Raw genomic sequence first — 19,533 nt, 5'->3', positions numbered from 1 at the left:
GCCCCAAAAACCCCAAGCTCATCTGTGATTTCCCTTCTGATTTGTTTCCCTATTGGTCCCTTACTAGTTGGATGCCTATAGTTCATCTCAAGTAGTCACAGAAATGTATAGCATGAAAACAAACCTTTCGGTCCAACTCGTCCATGCTGACCAGATATCCTAACCTAATCTAACCTAAGCCTGGCCCATATCCCTCCAAACCCTTCCTACTCATATACCCATCCAGATGCCTTTTAAATGTTGCAATTGTACCACTTCCTCCATACACGCACCACCCTCTGCGTGAAAAAGTTGCCCCTCAGGTCCCTTTTATATCTTTCCCCTCTCACCCTAAACCTGTGCCCTGTAGTTCTGGACTCCCCCCACCCCAGGGAAAATACTTTGTCTATTTACCCTATCCATGCCCCTCATGGTTTTATAAACCTCTATAAGGTCACCCCTCAGGCTCTGACGCTCCAGGGAAAACAGTCCCAGCCTATTCAGCCTCTCCCAATAGCTCGTGTAACACCATTGTAATTCTCAACTTTAACCAAATGGATTCTGTCCTTACTCCTTAAAAACACCCTCCCTTTTCAATGCTACAGTGTCTTCCCTAAATAGTCCTGTCACCCCAGTTCTCTTTTATTCCCTTTTCTGAACACTTTCTAGACTTGAATATTAAGTACCCAGTTCTGATCACTTTAAGCCACTTATTCACACAGAGGTATTTAAGTTTGTAGTTCACCAGATTCATGTATGTTGATATATCTGCATAATTTAAGAAATGAACAAAAATGCAACAATACCAATGTTCTCGGTATGGTGTTCACTAAAAGTGTCTGCCACATCGAGTGGCTGAAGGTTTGTTTAGCGTCAGCTCTTTTAAAACTGATAGGCTGTCCAGCCTGTACAGGTTAGTGCCCAATTAGTGTGTCATTGATCCGTTACACAGTTTTCCAAATGTTTCAATGGACCACGGATTATAACCTTTTATTTCTAATGTTCAAAGTATTGAAATCTAATAATTAACCAATTAAATGCAGAAATATAGGTCAACCCTATTTTTAAAAGCCCTAGCTCACAAATATCATCATTCAGTTGATTTGAGATCTGGATAATATGTTATTTCCTCCTGCGCCACAAATGATTAAAATGATTGTTGGCACAGTTAAACACACTTTTTACCCAGAGAGAAAAAAACATTCAAATTCATTACTCACTGTCACTTTGTAGAAAGTATTTTGAATGCCAGCATTTGTCTTATTTTCAGAAATAGCATGAATTGCATGGAGTTGACTTCACCTATTATTTACTGTGTGTCTGTCATGAGACCCTCTCCTGACCCGAGGACCTAAAGCTGTTAGAAAAAGTTATCTGTAGCATTTCAGGCTACTCTAAAGGTAAGCTTGATGCTACGCCTGGACTTTCTGCAGTTTCTAAACTTCAAAAGGGAAGATGAAGTAAGGAAATATTTTGTTTTTGGACAGCATTGTTTTGGGTAATTTGATGTTTTAGTTTTGATCTAAAAAGGCTGACTTGAACATGTGAAGTTTCTGCCTTGTTCCTACTTACACAAAATTGTTGAATTACATTCCTGTTACCTTGAAATGTAAGTAGACATTCTTTGCAATGTTGAGCTGTACATCAACAGAAAAATACTCCACTAACAAGTATCAAACCTAACACACAAAGATGGGTGTGGATGCTGGTCATTTCAACCTCAGATATTGCTGCAAGTGTTTCTTGGGACAATGTCATAGGTTCAGTCATTTTCAGCTGTTTGGTCAACGACTGTCTCTCCATTATGAGTTCAAAACGTGGTATGCTTGTAGATTATTGTGATTCCATTTTCACTTCCTCAAACACTGAAGTGTGTGCAACAAGATCTGACTAACATTTAGGCTTGGGCAACATCAGCTTTTTACTCGTCAACAATCTATAATCTCATGGTTAAGCATTTTCCTCACTCTACCATTATATCAATGAGGAATACATAATGTTACTATCCCTGTAGAGACCAGTAACCTTTTAAAAATAATTTAATTCTCAGTGACTGATTTAAAACATCATGCAACAATGTTTCAGGATTTAAGATATTTCGTATAACAAACAAAATAAAATCAACATTACCAATACTCAAAATTACAGAGAAGACATCCCCTATTCGAGTTTTAACATACTCAAAAACCCTACGCTTTGGTTCTACCTTAAAGCATATTCACAGTCTTTTTATAGGAGCTGGTCCATATTAACTCCCAGTTTTGAATGTGCTCACTTCTCTCTGCTTCCCCAAGTTGTATTACCCATTGACCTTCAAATGTCCAGGCCCCTTCGCACTTTTGAGCCCAACATGGACAGAGCTAAGTTATTGAGGGTGACTGTCCTTGATTTTGGCCGACTGTGGTATAAAGGGTCCCAACAAAATTATGAGCTAGTGGGAATTGGGAAAAATTGCTGATTGGAATCATACCTAACATGAATTCGGGGCGGCACGGTGGCTCAGTAGTTAGCACTGCTGCCTCACAGTGCCAGAGACCTGGGTTCGATTCAGCTTTGGGCGACTGTGTGGAGTTTGCACATTCTCCCCGTGTCTGTGTGGGTTTCTTCCGGGTGCTCTGGTCTCCTCCCACAATCCAAAGATGTGCAGGTTAGTGAATTGGCCATTCTAAATTGTCCATCGTGTTCAGGGATGGGTAGGTTAGATGCATTAGTCAGTGGTAAATGTAGAGTAATAGGGTAGGGGAATGGGTCTGGGTGGGTTACTGTTTGGAGGGTCGGTGTAGATTTGTTGGACCAAATGGCCTGTTTCCACACTGTAGGGACTCGATTCTATAAGATGCTCGTGGTCGTTGGAGACCAATCATCTCAGTTCCAGGACATCTCTGCAGGAGGTCCTTGGAGTAATGCTCTAGGCCCAACCAACTTCAGCTGTTTCATCAATGACTTTCATTCCATCACAAAGAATGAGGATATTCACCGATCGCAATGTTCAGTCCCACTTGGTGGCATGTTTGCCCAGTGGTTAGCACTGCTGTCTCACAGCATCAGGAACCCAGATTCAATTCCACCCTCAGGCAACTGTCTGTTTGGTGTTTTTGCATTCTCTCTGTGTCTGTGTAGTTTTTCTCCGTGTACTCTGGTTTCCTCCCACAGTCCAAAAATGTGCAGATTAGGGTGAATTAGCCATGCTAAATTACCCATAGTGTCCAGGGATGTGCAGGCTAGGTGGATAAGCCATGGGAAACGCAGAGTTATAGCGATTGGGTAGGGAGGATAAGGTTGGGTAGGATGCTCTTCAGCGTGAACTCGATGGGCTGAATAGCCTGCTTCCACACTGTCGAGATTGTATAATTTGTGATTACTGAAATTCAGAAGCTGTTCCTGTCCATATGCAGCAAGACCTGAACAACATTCGAGCAACAAAGTATCTGAAGTACACTCAATGTGCCCCTCACATAGTGATCTGCCTGGTATCAGGAGTATGTCACAAGTCAGAGGTACGAAAGCAGCAAATTGCTGCTCTGGGACTAGATCTTCTAAAATCTCAAGCAGAATCAGCAAATTGCTTGTTCTTCTGCTGTATTTTCTATGAAAATCTGTGCTGCCTGCCTTAGGTTATTATTTAGAGGTGTTTCTGAGTCCCTTCGTTCTGTAACTGGATATAAAAGATGAGTTGTATTCACCAAAGTGACTTGCAGTTCCAGTATCCAATGAGTTAATGCAGAAAGATATCAAAGAAATAACTTCTCTTCCCAAGAAGTGCCAGGGTTAGATTACATACACTGTGTCCAAATTCTGCTGAACAGCACACTATCCAGATTCTGATGTGTTAAGATCCATTTCACATGAAAGTGGGAATTTGGCTTCTTTGTGAATGTGTACTTTGTGAGCAATATTTCAGTTTAACTCCATAATTTGGTCACTTTCAAGCTTTAAGAAAGAGTAATTTTCACTTGCTAGAAAGCTGCTGTCTGCTGGCTCACAGTCTTTACAGTCTCTACAGAACACGATGAGTGCTGACCTGTTATTTGATTATAAATGCCATCTCAGTGAAGTCAAGTACTGACTACACTAAAGCATAACAGCATTTGGCTGGCCCAAGCCATTAGCCTCAGGCTATAGGGACATGTGTCAAGGGTGGCACAATGATGCCACTTGGCTAGTAATCCAGAGGCATGGGCTAACGTTTGGGAAGCATGGTTTCAAATCCAATCCCAGCAACTGGTGAAATTCAAATTCAATTAATTGAAAACTTGTTTCGGTAGTGATAATTGTCAGAAAAACCCATCTGGTTTGCTGACACCGTGGCCTATGTGTGATAGCAGATCTGCAGCAATGTGGTACACTGTTAACTTCCCTCTGAGATGGCCTAGTAAGCTATTGAGTTTGGGACCAAGTAGGAAATGCTGGCTTTGCCACTAATGCTCCTGTGCCATCAGAAAAAAACAAACAAAAAGCTTTACAGCAAGATTGTCCAATCTTTCCACACTTCAGTTTTTCTCTCACTCGATGGGACAGTGAAAGATAAAATTTGGTACAAGAATAAAAATGAATAAATCAATAATATAAACGGGTAATAGAAATAGCCATTAAAATCAGGAGAGCCAACATCATTTATTCCCCTGCCCCCTCACCCCAGTTACATGGTTGCTTGTCTTTTCAATTTTAGCAGCAAACCTGGGAAGAGTAACGGAATAGGCCCCAAGTCCTGGTCACCAGGGAAGTGGTTGGGGACCAGAAGCAAGCTCAGGAGTTGGCTTTTAATACTGGCCTTGGCTTGCCTCTGGTACTGAGCATTGCAAGCTGGCCTTAGCAGAATTCATACAAATATGGGAGTCAAATAAGGAGCAGGTATAGGCTATTCAACCCTATACGTTCATCCTGTCTCTCCCACATGTTGTCTTTCCCTCCTACAACGTGAATGTAACGTGGACAAAATGGACAGTGAGGAAGAGATATGAGGACATGTTCCTCTTTGACTGGCTTAATCCTGCTTCTGGATCAGTGGTGCTGGAAGAGCACAGCAATTCAGGCAGTATCCGAGGACAGGCAAAATTGCTGTGCTCTTCCAGCACCACTGATCCAGAATCTGGTTTCCAGCATCTGCAGTCATTGTTTTTACCTCGTTAATCCTGCTTCTGTCCATGTGCTCAGCAATTAGCATTACAATAATGGCAAGCAGCAGGTACTGGAGGATTTGAGCTATCGGGAGAGGCTGAACAGGCTGGGGCTGTTTTCCCTGGAGTGTCAGAGGCTGAGAAGTGACCTTATAGAGGTTTACAAAATTATGATGGGCATGAACAGAATAAATAGACAAAGTCTCATCCCTGGGGTGGGGGAGTCCAGAATTAGAGGGCATAGGTTTAGGGTGAGAGGGGAAAGAAATAAAAGAGACCTAAGGGGCAACTTTTTCACACAAAGGGTGGTACGTGTATGGAATGAGCTGCCAGAGGAAGTGGTGGAGGCTGGTACAATTGCAACATTTAAGAGGCATTTGGATGGGTATATGAATAGGAAGAGTTTGGAGGGATATGGGCCGGGTTCTGGCAGATGTGACTAGATTGGGTTGGGATATCTGGTCGGCATGGACGGGTTGGACCGAAACGTCTGTTTCCATGCTGTACATCTCTATAACTCGATAACTCTATAAATGTGCCTATCCGCAGCCCATTCTGTGTGGTGACAAAATGGGGTTGGTTATTATCAGTGTACATCTGCAAATTAATGCTGTGTTTTTGGATAATTTCACTGAGTGGAGGCATATAGATATGATGTTGGAGGGAGCCATGCCTAGGTGCTAGCAGGACAATGGAAGTCCCAATACCTATGTGGAAGAGAAGCCTTTGGAGTGCTATTCTGGCTATGATTCAATATCAGGCCTTTTTGAAGAAGAGGGAAGTTTGAGGTAGGATAGCAGCTTTCTAGCATATGCATCAAGACCTAAAGAGAAATAGATTTAAAGGAGAGAAGTATAACACCTGCAGAGAGAGACTAACGTGGAGACAAGGAAGGAAAGTTGGCGAGTGAGGAGTGTAGATGGAACAGGATAGAGGGAGTGGACAGTGGGTGACAAGGACCAGATGAATTCAGGGAAGGAATGAGGAGAGATTACAGAGAAATGACAGATGATGTGAGTTCAGAGATGGAGTGTAGAGCCCATTAAAGGACGTTTGGCCAAATGGGCCAGTGGAAGGGAGGGATGTGACAGAGAGCTGCTTCTGTTGTCTTGATCTTGGTAACAAAGAATTCTATGAGTACTACACACTTTTTTTATGGCAAAAGGAGACGGGGATAGAGAGGTTGGAAAGGTGTATTGCAGAGGAGAGAAGAAGGTGATGGTTATCTTAGCAATCCAGGATGAACCTGGAATAGTAAGTAATCTTAGCAGAACAAGCTGGAAAATGTCCTGCAGCCCTGCTTTCCTGCTTCCTTCTCTCTTCGCACCCCTCCTTCACTTTCCTCGCACCCTTCCTTTGCTCTGCCCGCATCCCTCCTTCGTTCTCCCAGCACCCCTCCTTTGCTCTCCCCTCCTCTTCATCCCATTTTACCCCATCATACCTGCTGCTTCCCCTTCCCTGCTCACTCACATTCCTCTTGTCCTTCCACCAGCTGCTCCTCCTCAGCTTTGCTCTCCCTCTGCTCTCTGTATCCCCCTTCCATGGCTGTGAGCCTCATGCCAGATACGTGACACATGAGGGCAGCTGTCCTCTTTAAGCTCAACGTTTGTGAGTTTTAAGCTGCAGATGTACCCAGCTGTCTTTTCCAGGAGGAGTGGCCTAGCTTTAAAAATTACAGTCCCATACGTAACTTGTCCTGCCCAAAATGATCAACGCATGCCTGTCATTGATTGTGTTACTAAGTCAGCACCAGTAATTTTAATGTGCTGTACATTCCTGATGTTTAATTGTTCTGCACTGTTACAATACTGCATACAGCACGGGGCTATACGGAACTCTCCTCACTTGAGTGTGAGAGGAGGTATTTGTTGCACCTACTTTGGAAGAAGGAGGAGGTAAGGTTTGGAGATTGCAATAAGTGGTGTACAAAAACACAATAACTGGCTGTACCTAGTATTTGAATTTGATAACCAATGCAGTGCCTAAATTAGCAACTAAAAAATCTTTGTAAGTTGTATGAACAGTGACGGAAATAATTCTACGACTGGGGATTGTATTTCTCTCCCAGTGGAAATGGCAGTAAAAAAAATTGGAAAAAACGTCCGTTTTAGGGAACTCATTTCTCAGGATTATTCAGCAATAATGTTTTAAAATCTTATTTGGCAAGAATTTTCTGTCCCTGGAAAAGTTGTTGATGTATAATCTGGAATCTTTATTTTGCTTGTGTAAAGATGTCTACTGTTTCTGATGTGTTAGACTAGCAAACTTCTCAGTTTGGGCTGAATGTGGATGTGTGAGGCAGGAAAATAAAGCAGTAGGATGTAATTTGTCCACATTTGAGTAGCAAGTCATTCTACATCATAGCAAATGAACTTCTGAATTTAAGGATTTTTTTGAAATGGTAGAACTCTCTGTAATTAGCTAGGAGTCTGTAAACATTTTCTAACAAAATGTCAAAGGCTCTGATAACCCCTGGCATGGTATAGTTTCCACTTAGCTATGTCACTTTTTTTGGTAAACGTGTTTATTATTTTTCTTAGTAGCTGTAAGTAAACTTGGTCAATAAATCAGTCCCAGAGTAATTTCCCAAGGTTTCAGTGGATCCATTAAATTCCGAGGTTGGAATACAGAGGGACAGCTGCTCGGATTCTTGTTTGTTCAGAAGAATGTTTGGTTGGGGGGTGGGGGGGGGGGCGGGGATGTGCGGTAGAGGTGAGTGGTGTGGAGAGTCTTTATTAAATATAAACTTTGGGTATGAAGCACTGTGTATGTATGTGATCAGCCTGTTTGCCTGCCTTCAGTTTTGGCTGAGTTTGTTTTTACTGCACTTTTCATTCTCTAGCTCTTTCTACACAGACATCTTGGACCTTCTCAACATCATACCTCTCTGAATATCAGTCCCTCCCAATAAAACTCCTCCACTAATTCTTTTTCTTTCTTAGCTCACTCTTCATATGCACGCAGACTGAAGCACTCTTGTACTTTGCATATTTTCTTACTCTGTGTGTTACCCCACCCCATGTGATTTTCTTTTGAGTGTCCCTATTATTTTTGTGCGTTCACCTTTTGCATGTATGCACATGTGGAGTATTATGGCAAAAGTGCCTTTTCTTTAGAATTGGTGGCGTCTTAGAACTGGACACTAGCAATGCTTCTCAAGATGGAACAGATGGGAATCTTGTAATCAACTGGGACCTTGAGGCAAGACATTCGGAGTGAGATAGCAGCTGCAGGTGGCCAAAATCAGCTGTGAATTCCATTGGGAAATAGTGCACATTCCTGAACTGTGGGGGTGGGAAATAAGAGTAAAATGGATTCACCAGCTCATTTTTGGCCTGCTTTAGACCAAAGTAGTTTGATGAATGAGAGTCAAGGCACACTGCACTCCTATTTACTTGCGCCTTCTTTCTCTCAGAGCGCTGGAATTTGTTACATCCCCGTTGTAACCCATACATCGTCTTCTCTCCCCTACCCTCCTCCCTCTGCTTCCCTTCCCCACACGCCTCTATATCTGCCCCTGCATATGTCTTGATTCCAGCACCCCAAATTTTCCTTACCTGGCCCTTAACAATGTGAAAAAGTGGTACATGTAGCCATCTGTCACAGTTTGAGAGAGATGAGCTATCCTGGCACTGCCTACGTGCATCCGAGGTGCACTGTTAGAGTTATAGAGGTGTACAGCATGGAAACAGACCCTTCGGTCCAACCCGTCCATGCCGACCAGATATCCCAACCCAGCCTAGTCCCACCTGCCAGCACCCGGCCCATATCCCTCCAAAACCTTCCTATTCATATACCCATCCAAATGCCTTTGAAATGTTGCAATTGTACCAGCCTCCACCATTTCGTCTGGCAGCTCATTCCACACACGTACCACCCTCTGTGTGAAAAAGTTGCTTTTATATGTGTGTGGCATTGCTTGAGGTGTGGCATTGCTTGTCAAAGATAGTATTACAGCTGTGGAAAGGACGATGGAAGATGACTCGCCATCTGAGGCAGTTTGGGCTGAGGTTAGGAATAGGAAAGGTGAGCTCACCCTGTTAGGAGTTTTTTACAGGCCTCCTAATAGTCCTAGAAACGTAGAAGAAAGGATTGCGAGGATGATTCAAGAGAAGAGTGAAAGTAATAGGGTGGTTGTTATGGGGAACTTTAACTTTCCTGATATTGATTGGGAAAGCTATAGCTCAAGTTTGTTAGATGGGTCAGTGTTTGTCCAATGTGTGCAGGAGGGTTTCCTGACACAATATGTAGATAGGCCAATAAGAGGTGAGGCCATACTGGATTTGGTTCTGGGTAATGAACCAGGCCAGGTGTTAGAATTAGAGGTAGGTGAGCATTTTAGGGACAGTGACCACAATTCGGTGACTTTTACTCTAGTGATGGAGAGGGATAAGTGTGCACTACAGGGCAAGAGTTATAGCTGGGGGCAGGGAAATTATGATGCGGTGAGGCATGACTTAGGATGTGTGGCTTGGAAAAGTAAGCTTCAAGGCAAGGGCATAATTGATATGTGGAGCTTGTTCAAGGAGCAACTATTGAGTGTCCTTGATAAGTATGTACGTGTCAGGCAGGGAGGAAAGGATCGTGTGAGGGAGCCGTGGTTTAATAAGGAATTGGAATGCCTTGTTAAATGGAAGAGGGCGGCCTATGTAAAGATGAGGCGTGAAGGTTCAATTGGGGCGATTGAGAGTTATAAGGTAGCCAGGAAGGACCTGAAGAGAGAGCTAAGAGCAGCAAGGGGGGGACATGAAAGGTCCTTAGTTGGTAGGATTAGGAAAAACCCTAAGGCTTTCTATAGGTATGTCAGGAATAAAAGAATGACTAGGGTAGGAATAGGTCCAGTCAAGGATAGTAGTGGGAAGTTGCGTGTGGAGGCTGAAGAGATTGGGGAGACACTGAATGAATACTTTTCGTCAGTATTCAATCAGGAACAGGACATTGTTGTCAATGTGACTACTGAGTCACAATTAAGTAGAATGGATGGCATTGAGGTATGTAGAGAAGAGGTGTTGGAAATTCTGGAAAGGGTGAAAATAGATAAGTCCCCTGGGCCTGATGGCATTTATCCTAGGATTCTCTGGGAAGCAAGGGAGGAGATTGCAGAGCCATTGGCCTTGATTTTTATGTCCACGTTGTCTACAGGAGTAGTGCCAGAAGATTGGAGGCTAGCAAATGTGGTTCCCTTGTTCAAGAAGGGGAGTAGGGATAACCCTAGTAACTATAGGCCGGTGAGTCTCACTTCTGTTGTGGGCAAAATCTTAGAGAGAATTGTAAGGGATAGGATTTATGAACATCTGGATAGGAATAATGTGATCAAGGATAGTCAGCATGGTTTTGTGAAGGGCAGGTCGTGCCTCACAAACCTTATTGAATTCTTTGAGAAGGTGACTAAGGAGGTGGACGAGGGGAAAGCGGTAGATGTGGTGTATATGGATTTTAGTAAGGCGTTTGATAAGGTTCCCCATGGTAGACTACTGCAAAAAATACGGAGGTATGGCATTGAGGGTGAGTTGGAGGTTTGGATTAGGAGTTGGCTGGCTGGAAGAAGACAGAGGGTAGTAGTTGATGGCAAAGGTTCATCTTGGAGTGCCATCACTAGCGGTGTTCCGCAAGGATCTGTTTTGGGACCATTGCTGTTTGTCATTTTTATAAATGACCTGGAGGAGGGGTTAGAAGTTGGGTGAGCAAGTTTGCGGATGATACGAAAGTCGGAAGAGTTGTAGACAGTGAGGAAGGATGTGGCAGGTTACAGCGGGATATAGATAAGCTGCAGAACTGGGCAGAAAGGTGGCAAATGGAGTTCAATGTAGCTAAGTGTGAGGTGATTCACTTTGGTAAGAGTAATAAAAAGATGGGGTACTGGGCTAATGGTCGGATACTTGGTAGTGTGGATGAGCAGGGGGATCTTGGTGTCCATGTACACAGATCTTTGAAAGTTGCCACCCAGGTAAATAGTGCGGTGAAGAAGGCATATGGCGTACTGACTTTTATTGGTAGAGGAATTGAGTTCCGGAGTACTGAGGTCATGTTGCAGTTGTATCAGACTCTGGTGCGACCGCATCTGGAGTATTGTGTGCAGTTTTGGTCGCCATACTATAGGAAGGATGTGGAGGCACTGGAACGGGTGCAGAGGAGGTTTACCAGGATGTTGCCTGGCATGGTAGGAAGACCGTATGAGGAAAGGCTGAGGCACTTGGGGTTGTTTTCATTGGAGAAAAGAAGGTTTAGGGGTGACTTGATAGAGGTGTACAAGATGATTAGGGGTTTAGATAGGGTCGACAGTGAGAATCTTTTTCCACGTATGGAGTCAGCTATTACAAGGGGGCATAGCTTTAAATTAAGGGGGGGTAGGTATAGGACAGATGTTAGGGGTAGGTTCTTTACTCAGCGAGTCGTGAGTTCATGGAATGCCCTGCCAGTAGCAGTGGTGGACTCTCCCTCATTATGGGCATTTAAGCGGGCATTGGATAGGTATATGGAGGATAGTGGGCTAGTGTAGGTTAGGTGGGCTTGGATCGGCGCAACATCGAGGGCCGAAGGGCCTGTACTGCGCTGTATTCTTCTATGTTCTATGTTCTATATCTTTCCCCTCTCACCCTAAAACTGTGCCCTCTAGTTCTGGACTCCCCGACCCCAGCGAAAAGACTTTGCCTATTTACCCTATCCATGCCCCTCATAATTTTGTAAACCTCTATAAGATCACCCCTCAGCCTCCGACACTCCAGGGAAAACAGCCCCAGCCTGTTCAGCCTCTCCCTATAGCTCAAATCCTTCAACCCTGGTAACATCCTTGTAAATCCTTTCTGAACCCTTTCAACTTTCACAACATCTTTCCAATAGGAAGGAGACCAGAATTGCACGCAGTATTCCAACAATGGCCTAACCAATGTCCTGTACAGCCGCAACATGACCTCCCAACTCCTGTACTCAATACTCTGACCAATAAAGGAAAGCATACCAAACGCCTTCTTCACTATCCTATCTACCTGCGACTCCACTTTCAAGGAGCTATGAACCTGCACTCCAAGGTCTCTTTGTTCAGCAACATACCCTAGGACCTTACCATTAAGTGTATAAGTCCTGCTAAGATTTGCTTTCCCAAAATGCAGCACCTCGCATTTATCTGAATTAACTCCATCTGCCACTTCTCAGCCCATTGGCCCATCTGGTCCAGATCCTGTTGTAATCTGATGTAACCCTCTTCACTGTCCACTACACCTCCAATTTTGGTGTCATTTGCAAAATTAGTTAATGTACCTCTTATGCTCGCATCCAAATCATTTATGTAAATGACAAAAATTAGAGAACCTAGCACCGATCCTTGTGGCACTGCACTGGTCACAGGCCTCCAGTCTGAAAAACAAACCTCCACCACCACCCTCTGTCTTCTACCTTTGAGCCAAATCTGTACCAAATGGCTAGTTCTCCCTGTATTCTGTGAGATCTAATCTTGCTAATCAGTCTCCCATGGGAAACCCTGTCAAACGCCTTATTGAAGTCCATATGGATCACATCCACTGCTCTGCCCTCATCAACCCTCTTTGTTACTTCTTCAAGAAACTCAATCAAGTTTTTGAGACATGATTTCCCACGCACAAAGCTATGCTGACTATCCCTAATCAGTCCTTGACCTTCCAAATACATGTACATCCTGTCCCTCAGGATTCCCTCCAACAACTTGCCCACCACCGGTGTCAGGCTCACTGGTCTATAGTTCCCTGGCTTTGCCGCCCTTCTTAAACAGTGGCACCACGTTAGCCAACCTCCAGTCTTCCAGCACCTCACCTGTGACTATCGATGATACAAATATCTCTGCAAGAGGCCCAGCAATCACTTCTCGAGCTTCCCACAAAGTTCTAGGGTACATCTGATCAGGTTCTGGGGATTTATCCACTTTTATGCATTTCAAGACATCCAGCACTTCCTTCTCTGGAATATGGACATTTTGCAAGATGTCACCATCTATTTCCCTACATTCTGTATCTTCCATGTCCTTTTCCACAGTAAATACTGATGCAGAATACTCGTTTAGTATCTCCCCCATTTTCTGCAGCTCCGCACAAGGGCTGCCTTGCTGATTTTTGAGGGGCCCTATTCTCTCCCTAGTTACCCTTTTGTCCTTAATGTATTTGTAAAAACCCTTTGGATTCTCCTTAATTCTATTTGCCAAAGCTATCTCATGTCCCCTTTTTGCCCTCCTGATTTCTCTCTTAAGTATACTCCTACTTCCTTTGTACTCTTCTAAGGATTCACTTGATCTATCCTGTCTATACCTTACATATGCTTCTTTCTTTTTCTCAACCAAACCCTCAATTTCTTTTGTCATCCAATATTCCCTATACCTACCAGCCTTTCCTTTCATCCTGACAGGAATATACTTTCTCTGGATTCTCGTTATCTCATTTCTGAAGGCTTCCCATTTTCCAGCTGTCCCTTTACCTGCGAACATCTGCCCCCAATCAGATACTGTCAAAATTGGCCTTTCTCCAATTTAGAACTTCAACTTTTAGATCTGGTCTATCCTTTTCCATCATTATTTTAAATCTAATAGAATTATGGTCACTGGCCCCAAAGTGCTCCCCCACTGACACCTCAGTCACCTGCCCTGCCTTATTTCCCAAGAGAAGGTCAAGTTTTGCACCTTCTCTAGTAGGTACATCCACATACTGAATCAGAAACTTGTCTTGTACACACTTAACAAATTCCTCTCCATCTAAACCCTTAACACTATGGCAGTCCCAGTCTATGATTGGAAAGTTAAATCCCCTACCACAACCACCATATTTTTCTTACAGATAGCTAAGATGTCCTTACAAGTTTGTTTCTCAATTTCCCTCTGACTATTAGGGGGTCTATAATACAATCCCAATAAGGTTATCATCCCTTTCTTAGTTCTCCGTTCCACCCAAATAACTTCCCTGGATGTATTTCCAGGAGTATCCTCCCTTAGCACAGCTGTAATGCTATACCTTATCAGAAATGCCACTCCCCCACCTCTCTTGCCTCCCTTTCTCTCCTTCCTGTAGCATTTGTATCCTGGAACATTAAGCTGCCAGTCCTGTCCATTCCTGAGCTATGTTTCTGTAATTGCTATGATATCCCAGTCCCATGTTCCTACCATGCCCTGAGTTAATCTGCCTACCCTATTAGGCCCCTTGCATTGAAATAAATGCAGTTTAATTTATTAGTCCTACCTTGTCCCTGCCTGCCTGACTGTTTGACTCGCTTCTGTTCTCAACTGTACCAGTCTTAGATTGATCTCTGTCCTCACTATCTCCCTGGGTCCCCCCCCCCGCCCTACCATCTTACTAGTTTAAATCCTCCCGAGTAGCTCTCGCAAATCTTCCTGCCAGTATATTGTCCCCTTCCAATTTAGGTGCAATCCGTCCTTCTTGTACAGGTCACTTCTACCCCAAAATAGATTCCAATGATCCAAAAATGTGAATCCTTCCCCCATACACCAGTTCCTCATCCATGCATTCATCTGCTCTATCCTCCTATAACTGCCCTTACTCGCTCGTAGCACTGGGAGTAATCCAGATATTACTACTCTTGAGGACCTCTTTTTTAAAAATTTCTGCCTAACTCTCTGTAATCTCCCTTCAGAATCTCAACCTTTTCTCTTCCTGTGTCGTTGGTTCCAATGTGGACAATGACCTCTTGCTGGCCCCTCTCCCCCGTGAGAACATTGTGCACCCTCTCTGAGGCATCCTTGGTCCTGGCACCAGGGAAGCAACACACCATTCTGCTTTTTCCCTGCTGGCCACAGACACGTCTGTCTGTACCTCGAAGTAGAGAATCCCTTAACACACTTGATGTCTTGGAACCTGACGTACCCCCCGTTGCATTAGAGCCAGTCTCAATACCAGAAACTTGGCTGTTCATGCTACGGTCCCCTGAGAATCCATCATTCCCTACATTTTCCAAAACAGCATACCTGTTTGAAATGGGTATATCCACAAAAGACTCCTGCCCTAGTGTCTACCTCTCTTACCTTTCCTGGAGTTAACCCATCGATGTGACTGTATCTGAGGCTTTCCCCCCTTCCTATAATATCACATACTGTTGCTGTTGCAAGTTCCACACTGCTTCTAACTGTCTCTCCAACTGATCCATTCGATCTGATAAGATTCGCAGCCAGTAGCATTTATGGCAGATATAATCCGCAGTAACCCTCAAACTCTCTTTAAACTCCCACATCTGAGAAGAAGTACATATCACTCCTTTAAAGGCCATTTTTGCTCCTTCACAATCTACAGACCCAGCAAATAACACCGTCTTATTCCTCTACAAACACTGCCCCAGGTTAAATGATTATTTATGGCTTATATTTTAAGTTTAATCAAGAGACTTATCTCCAAAAACATGTAATCAAGAAGAACCCACTGTTCTCACTACTGCAGATTCTCAGTAGGCCACACTTAAAACAACGATTAACTTATCTGATTCTGTGCTGCGAACTTCGCTCAACAGTTCCTCCAAGATCAGCTGTGAATTTCACTATTTAATACTTTTCCCAGATGCACTCCGATGTCCAGAGATACATGAATTCAAACATTAAAGGCAGTAACTGTGCAGACTCTTTTTCTCTCTCTCTCTCTCTCCCCCCCCTGCAATGACCTCACCATGTGCTTCCTTTGTCTGTTCTTCTCCCTTTTAAAACTGCTGTTGTTTTGACTTTTTTTTTCCCCAAAGTTCCAAAACAATGCAACAGTATATAACACAGTAATTGCTGCTCCTGGAATTTGAGGAAATCACCTCCAGCACCTAAAATACCTCAAAAAACAGAGCAGCTGTTACAGCCAGAAATTTTTCCTGTGCTCCATCTTGGATTACCCCCAGAATCTGTGAAACAAAAATGCAACATTCACTTAAATATGCTCTGAATATTTACTGTTAATGTTAAAGTCGAAATTTTTTAAAAAGTTCCACTGTTTGTACTTTATAAAAAGAAACTTTCCTGCTGAAATCACATTAAATGTTTTGATGAAACGCCGCAAGTGTTAAGCCGTAGAAGACTGCAAATTCAAGTTCTCTGTGGGATTGTCTGACTTCGAAGAAGAAAAATTGCCTGGTACTGTAATTTCATAAATCACCATTTAAAAGGAAGCAGTGGTGGGTGGGTGTTTGGACAGAGACAGAAATGGCTACAATTGTGATTACCTCAAATAAAACATTGATAGCTGTCGTACTGTGATGTGGGTTAGGTCCATCATAGAATTGCACAGCTGAGGAGATCATTCTGATCAGTCTCTCTCCTTGCTATTCCTCCAAGGTCCTGATTTGTTTTGCCTTTAAGTATTTATCCAGTTTCCCTTTTGAAGGTTACTATTGAATCTGCTTCCATCACTTCTGAGGCATTGAACCTTCCAGATCACAATTCTTCCCAGTTTAAGAAAAAAGTTAGTTTCCTCAAGCTCTTTTATGCAACTCCTTCAATCTGTGTAATCTGGTTACTGATCATTCTGCTGCGGGCAGCAATCTATATGAGGCCCAGACATCTTCATCAAAGCATGATACCCAGAAATGAAGACAGTACTCCAGCTCAGGCCCGACAAGTTTTTAAAATAAGTATGAACAAATCTCAGCAGATGCTGGGACAACAAATACTGGAGATCACAGCAGGTCAGACAGCATCCATGGAGAGAGAGCTAACGTTTCAAGTTGAGGTGACTCTTCATCAAAGCTGGGCAGCACGGTGGCACAGTGGTTAGCACTGCTGCCTCACAGCGCCAGAGACCGGGGTTCAATTCCCACCTTGGGCAACTGTCTGTGTGGAGTTTGCACATTCTCCCCATGTCTGTGTGGGTTTCCTCCGGGTGCTCTGGCTTCCTCCCACATTGTGCAGGTTAGGTGAATTGGCCATGCTAAATTGCCCGTATTAGCAGGTGCATGGGTCTGGCTGGGTTGCTCTTCGGAGGGTCCGTGTGGACTTGTTGGGCTGAAGGGCCTGTTTCCACACTGTAAATAATCTTAAAAAAAAAAGCTGAAGTATGGAGGGGACAGCATTTATGCTATAGTTTGGGGGGTATGGGAATGGTGGGAGGTGGGTAGCGTTAGGATGCTGGTGAAGAAAAGGTGGTCATGGTTCAGATTAAGTGATTGGAATGTGAGAATAGCAGAACGACGGTGGGTGTCCTGTCAGACTTGAAAGGATAGTAAGTGGGATGCGGGAGGGGAGGACATGATAACAAGCTAAAAGGAAGGGAAGAAATGTGCACAATTTAAAGGTGTTGAACTCACTATTAAGTCCAGAAGGCTGTGAAGTGCCTAGTCTGAAGATGAGATGTTGTTCCTCCAGTTTGTGTTGGGATTCTTTGGAGCATTGCAGTATGCTGAGGACAGACACCTGGTCATGTGAGCAGAATGCTGTGTTAAAGTGACCAGAAGGAGGCTGGAAGAACACAGCAAGACAGGCAGCATCAAGAGGTGGGGAAGTCAATGTTTCTGGTAGAACCCTTCTTCAGGACTAGGGATTGGGGGAGGGTTTTGATTGGGGAGAGGGGTAGTGATAAGTGAACACAAGTATGGAGGGTATGGCCTGGTTGGTCAATGGGAGGAATGAATCCGATTGGTGATTGGAAGGAAGTGGAATAGAAGGGACAAGGAGTGGCTGGAAAGGGAGTTGGAGAATAGGAAGGGGGGTTATTTGAAATTGGAGAACTCGGTGTTGAGTGCTTTGGACTATCGGCTGCCCAGGGGGAAGATGAGGTTTTCCTCCTCCAATCTGCGGTCTGATTCACTGTGGCAATGGAGGAGGCTGAGGATGGACATGTTGTAGAGGGAATGGGAAGGGGAATTAAAATGGATGGTGACTGGGAGGTCAGGTTGGCCCTTGTGACTGGCTGAGATGCTCTGTGAAATATGCCCTTAGTTTACATTTGGTCTCAGTGATGTAGAGAAGTGTTATGTTAAAACGACTGGCTATGGGAAGGTTGGGATCCTGCTTGCACACAGACTTAATGTGTTCTGCAAAGCAGTCACCCAGTCTGTGTTTGGTTTCTCCAGTGTGGAGTAGGCCACATTGGATGCAGCAAATACAGTACACAAGATTGGGGGGTATACAAGTGAGAAATGCTGTTTCACCTGGAAATTCTGTTTAGACCTTTTTCAATAAGTGTCTTTTACAATCCTTGTTTTTAAATTTTATTGTAATTATAATGAAATTCTCTTCATTCACTGACTTCACTGAAATTGACAGCAACCTCATAAGTCCACAGAATAGATTGCGCTGAAGAACACAGAATTGTAGATCAGTAATTCTGTGCTTCTCCAGGGAATGCAATTCGAGATTATAAACAATAGAATATCTATCAAATTCACAAGAGCTTTTCCTTTAAGTCTGTTTGTCACCCCAAATGAAGTGTAACTGAATTTTTGACAGTGTATTAACTTCATAATTAGCTTTAAATTCTCTAATTGGCCACAAGAAGCTAATTTTGGATTTGCAAAATGTCAAGATTCCCAAAGATGACAAAATGTCACATTCTTTGAAAATAGTTGTGAAGTGGTGCACAGCTTGAGTATTGCCAAAAAAAAGACATTGAACAGTGGAGCACAGGAACAGGCCCTTCAACCCTCCATGTCTGCACCAATCATGATGCCTTTAGAAACTAATCCTATCTGTCTACAAATGCTTCCTGTCTGGTCATGTGTCAGTGTACATTACTATCATACCGGCTTCTGCGATCTGCCAGAGCAGCACGTTCTAGGCACTTACTGTCCGCTGTGTAAAAAAAAATTTGCCTTGCACATCTCCTTTAATCCTTTCCCCTCCCCACTTAATCCTATGCCCCCTAGTATTTGAAATCTCTTCCCTGGCAAAAAATCCCTAACCAGCCACCCAATCTAAATCTCTAATAATTTTATATACCGCTAAGTTTGTTTTAAACAGCACATTAGCCCGACAGCCCAACAGTCCCAGATGGGGGCAGAATAAGATGCTTCAGCCAGAGCTCCTCTGCTCTGCCCATTCTTTTTATTTTATTCTCTTTTTTCAAACTTGTAACTAACTTATCGAGAGGTTGATGGAGAAAACTGAAGGTCATCGTTGGCGACACCCGGAGGCGAAAGGTACGCCAGGCCAGGCCAGACCAACATGAGGGTAGAAAGTCCCAGGCCAGGCAAACACAGGGGCAGAGAGTCCCAGGCCAGGCCAACACGGAGGGCAGGGAGTCCCAGGTCAGGCCAACATGAGGGCAGAGAGTCCCAGGTCAGGCAACGCGGGGGGCAGAGAGTCCCAGGTCAGGTCAACGCAAGAGCAGAGAGTCCCAGGCCAGGCCAACATGGAGGCAGAGAGTCCCAGGCCAGACCAACGCAGGGTCAGAGAGTCCCAGGCCAGGCAACACGGGTGCAGAGAGTCCCAGGCCAGGCCAGGCCAACACGGGGGCAGAGAGTCCCAGGTCAGGCCAACGCAGGAGCAGAGAGTCCCAGGTCA

The 19,533-nt window shown here is 44.0% G+C and overlaps 1 protein-coding gene across 6 annotated transcripts in view; it reads left to right on the top strand.

The window, feature by feature from the left end:
* The window catches only part of disp1 (dispatched homolog 1 (Drosophila)), a 401,131-nt gene that overhangs the window by 209,237 nt on the left and 172,361 nt on the right, over positions 1-19,533 (top strand). Inside the window, exon 5 of one of the 6 annotated variants that reach the window (XM_043687316.2) lies at positions 1,250-1,379. The exons of 4 other annotated variants lie outside the window; for them this stretch is intronic. The gene's annotated coding sequence lies outside the window, so the exon portion shown is untranslated. Of the gene's footprint in view, positions 1-1,249; positions 1,380-6,846; positions 6,992-19,533 lie in introns of those variants that run through there. One more of the 6 variants, XM_087984370.1, reaches the window with a different exon arrangement.

The sequence above is a fragment of the Chiloscyllium plagiosum genome, unplaced genomic scaffold (assembly GCF_037043375.1).
Source record: "Chiloscyllium plagiosum isolate Xiang-an unplaced genomic scaffold, Cpla_swu_hap1 HiC_scaffold_3, whole genome shotgun sequence".
Classification (NCBI taxonomy): domain Eukaryota; kingdom Metazoa; phylum Chordata; class Chondrichthyes; order Orectolobiformes; family Hemiscylliidae; genus Chiloscyllium; species Chiloscyllium plagiosum.
This window is presented reverse-complemented; position numbering and strand designations above follow the sequence as displayed.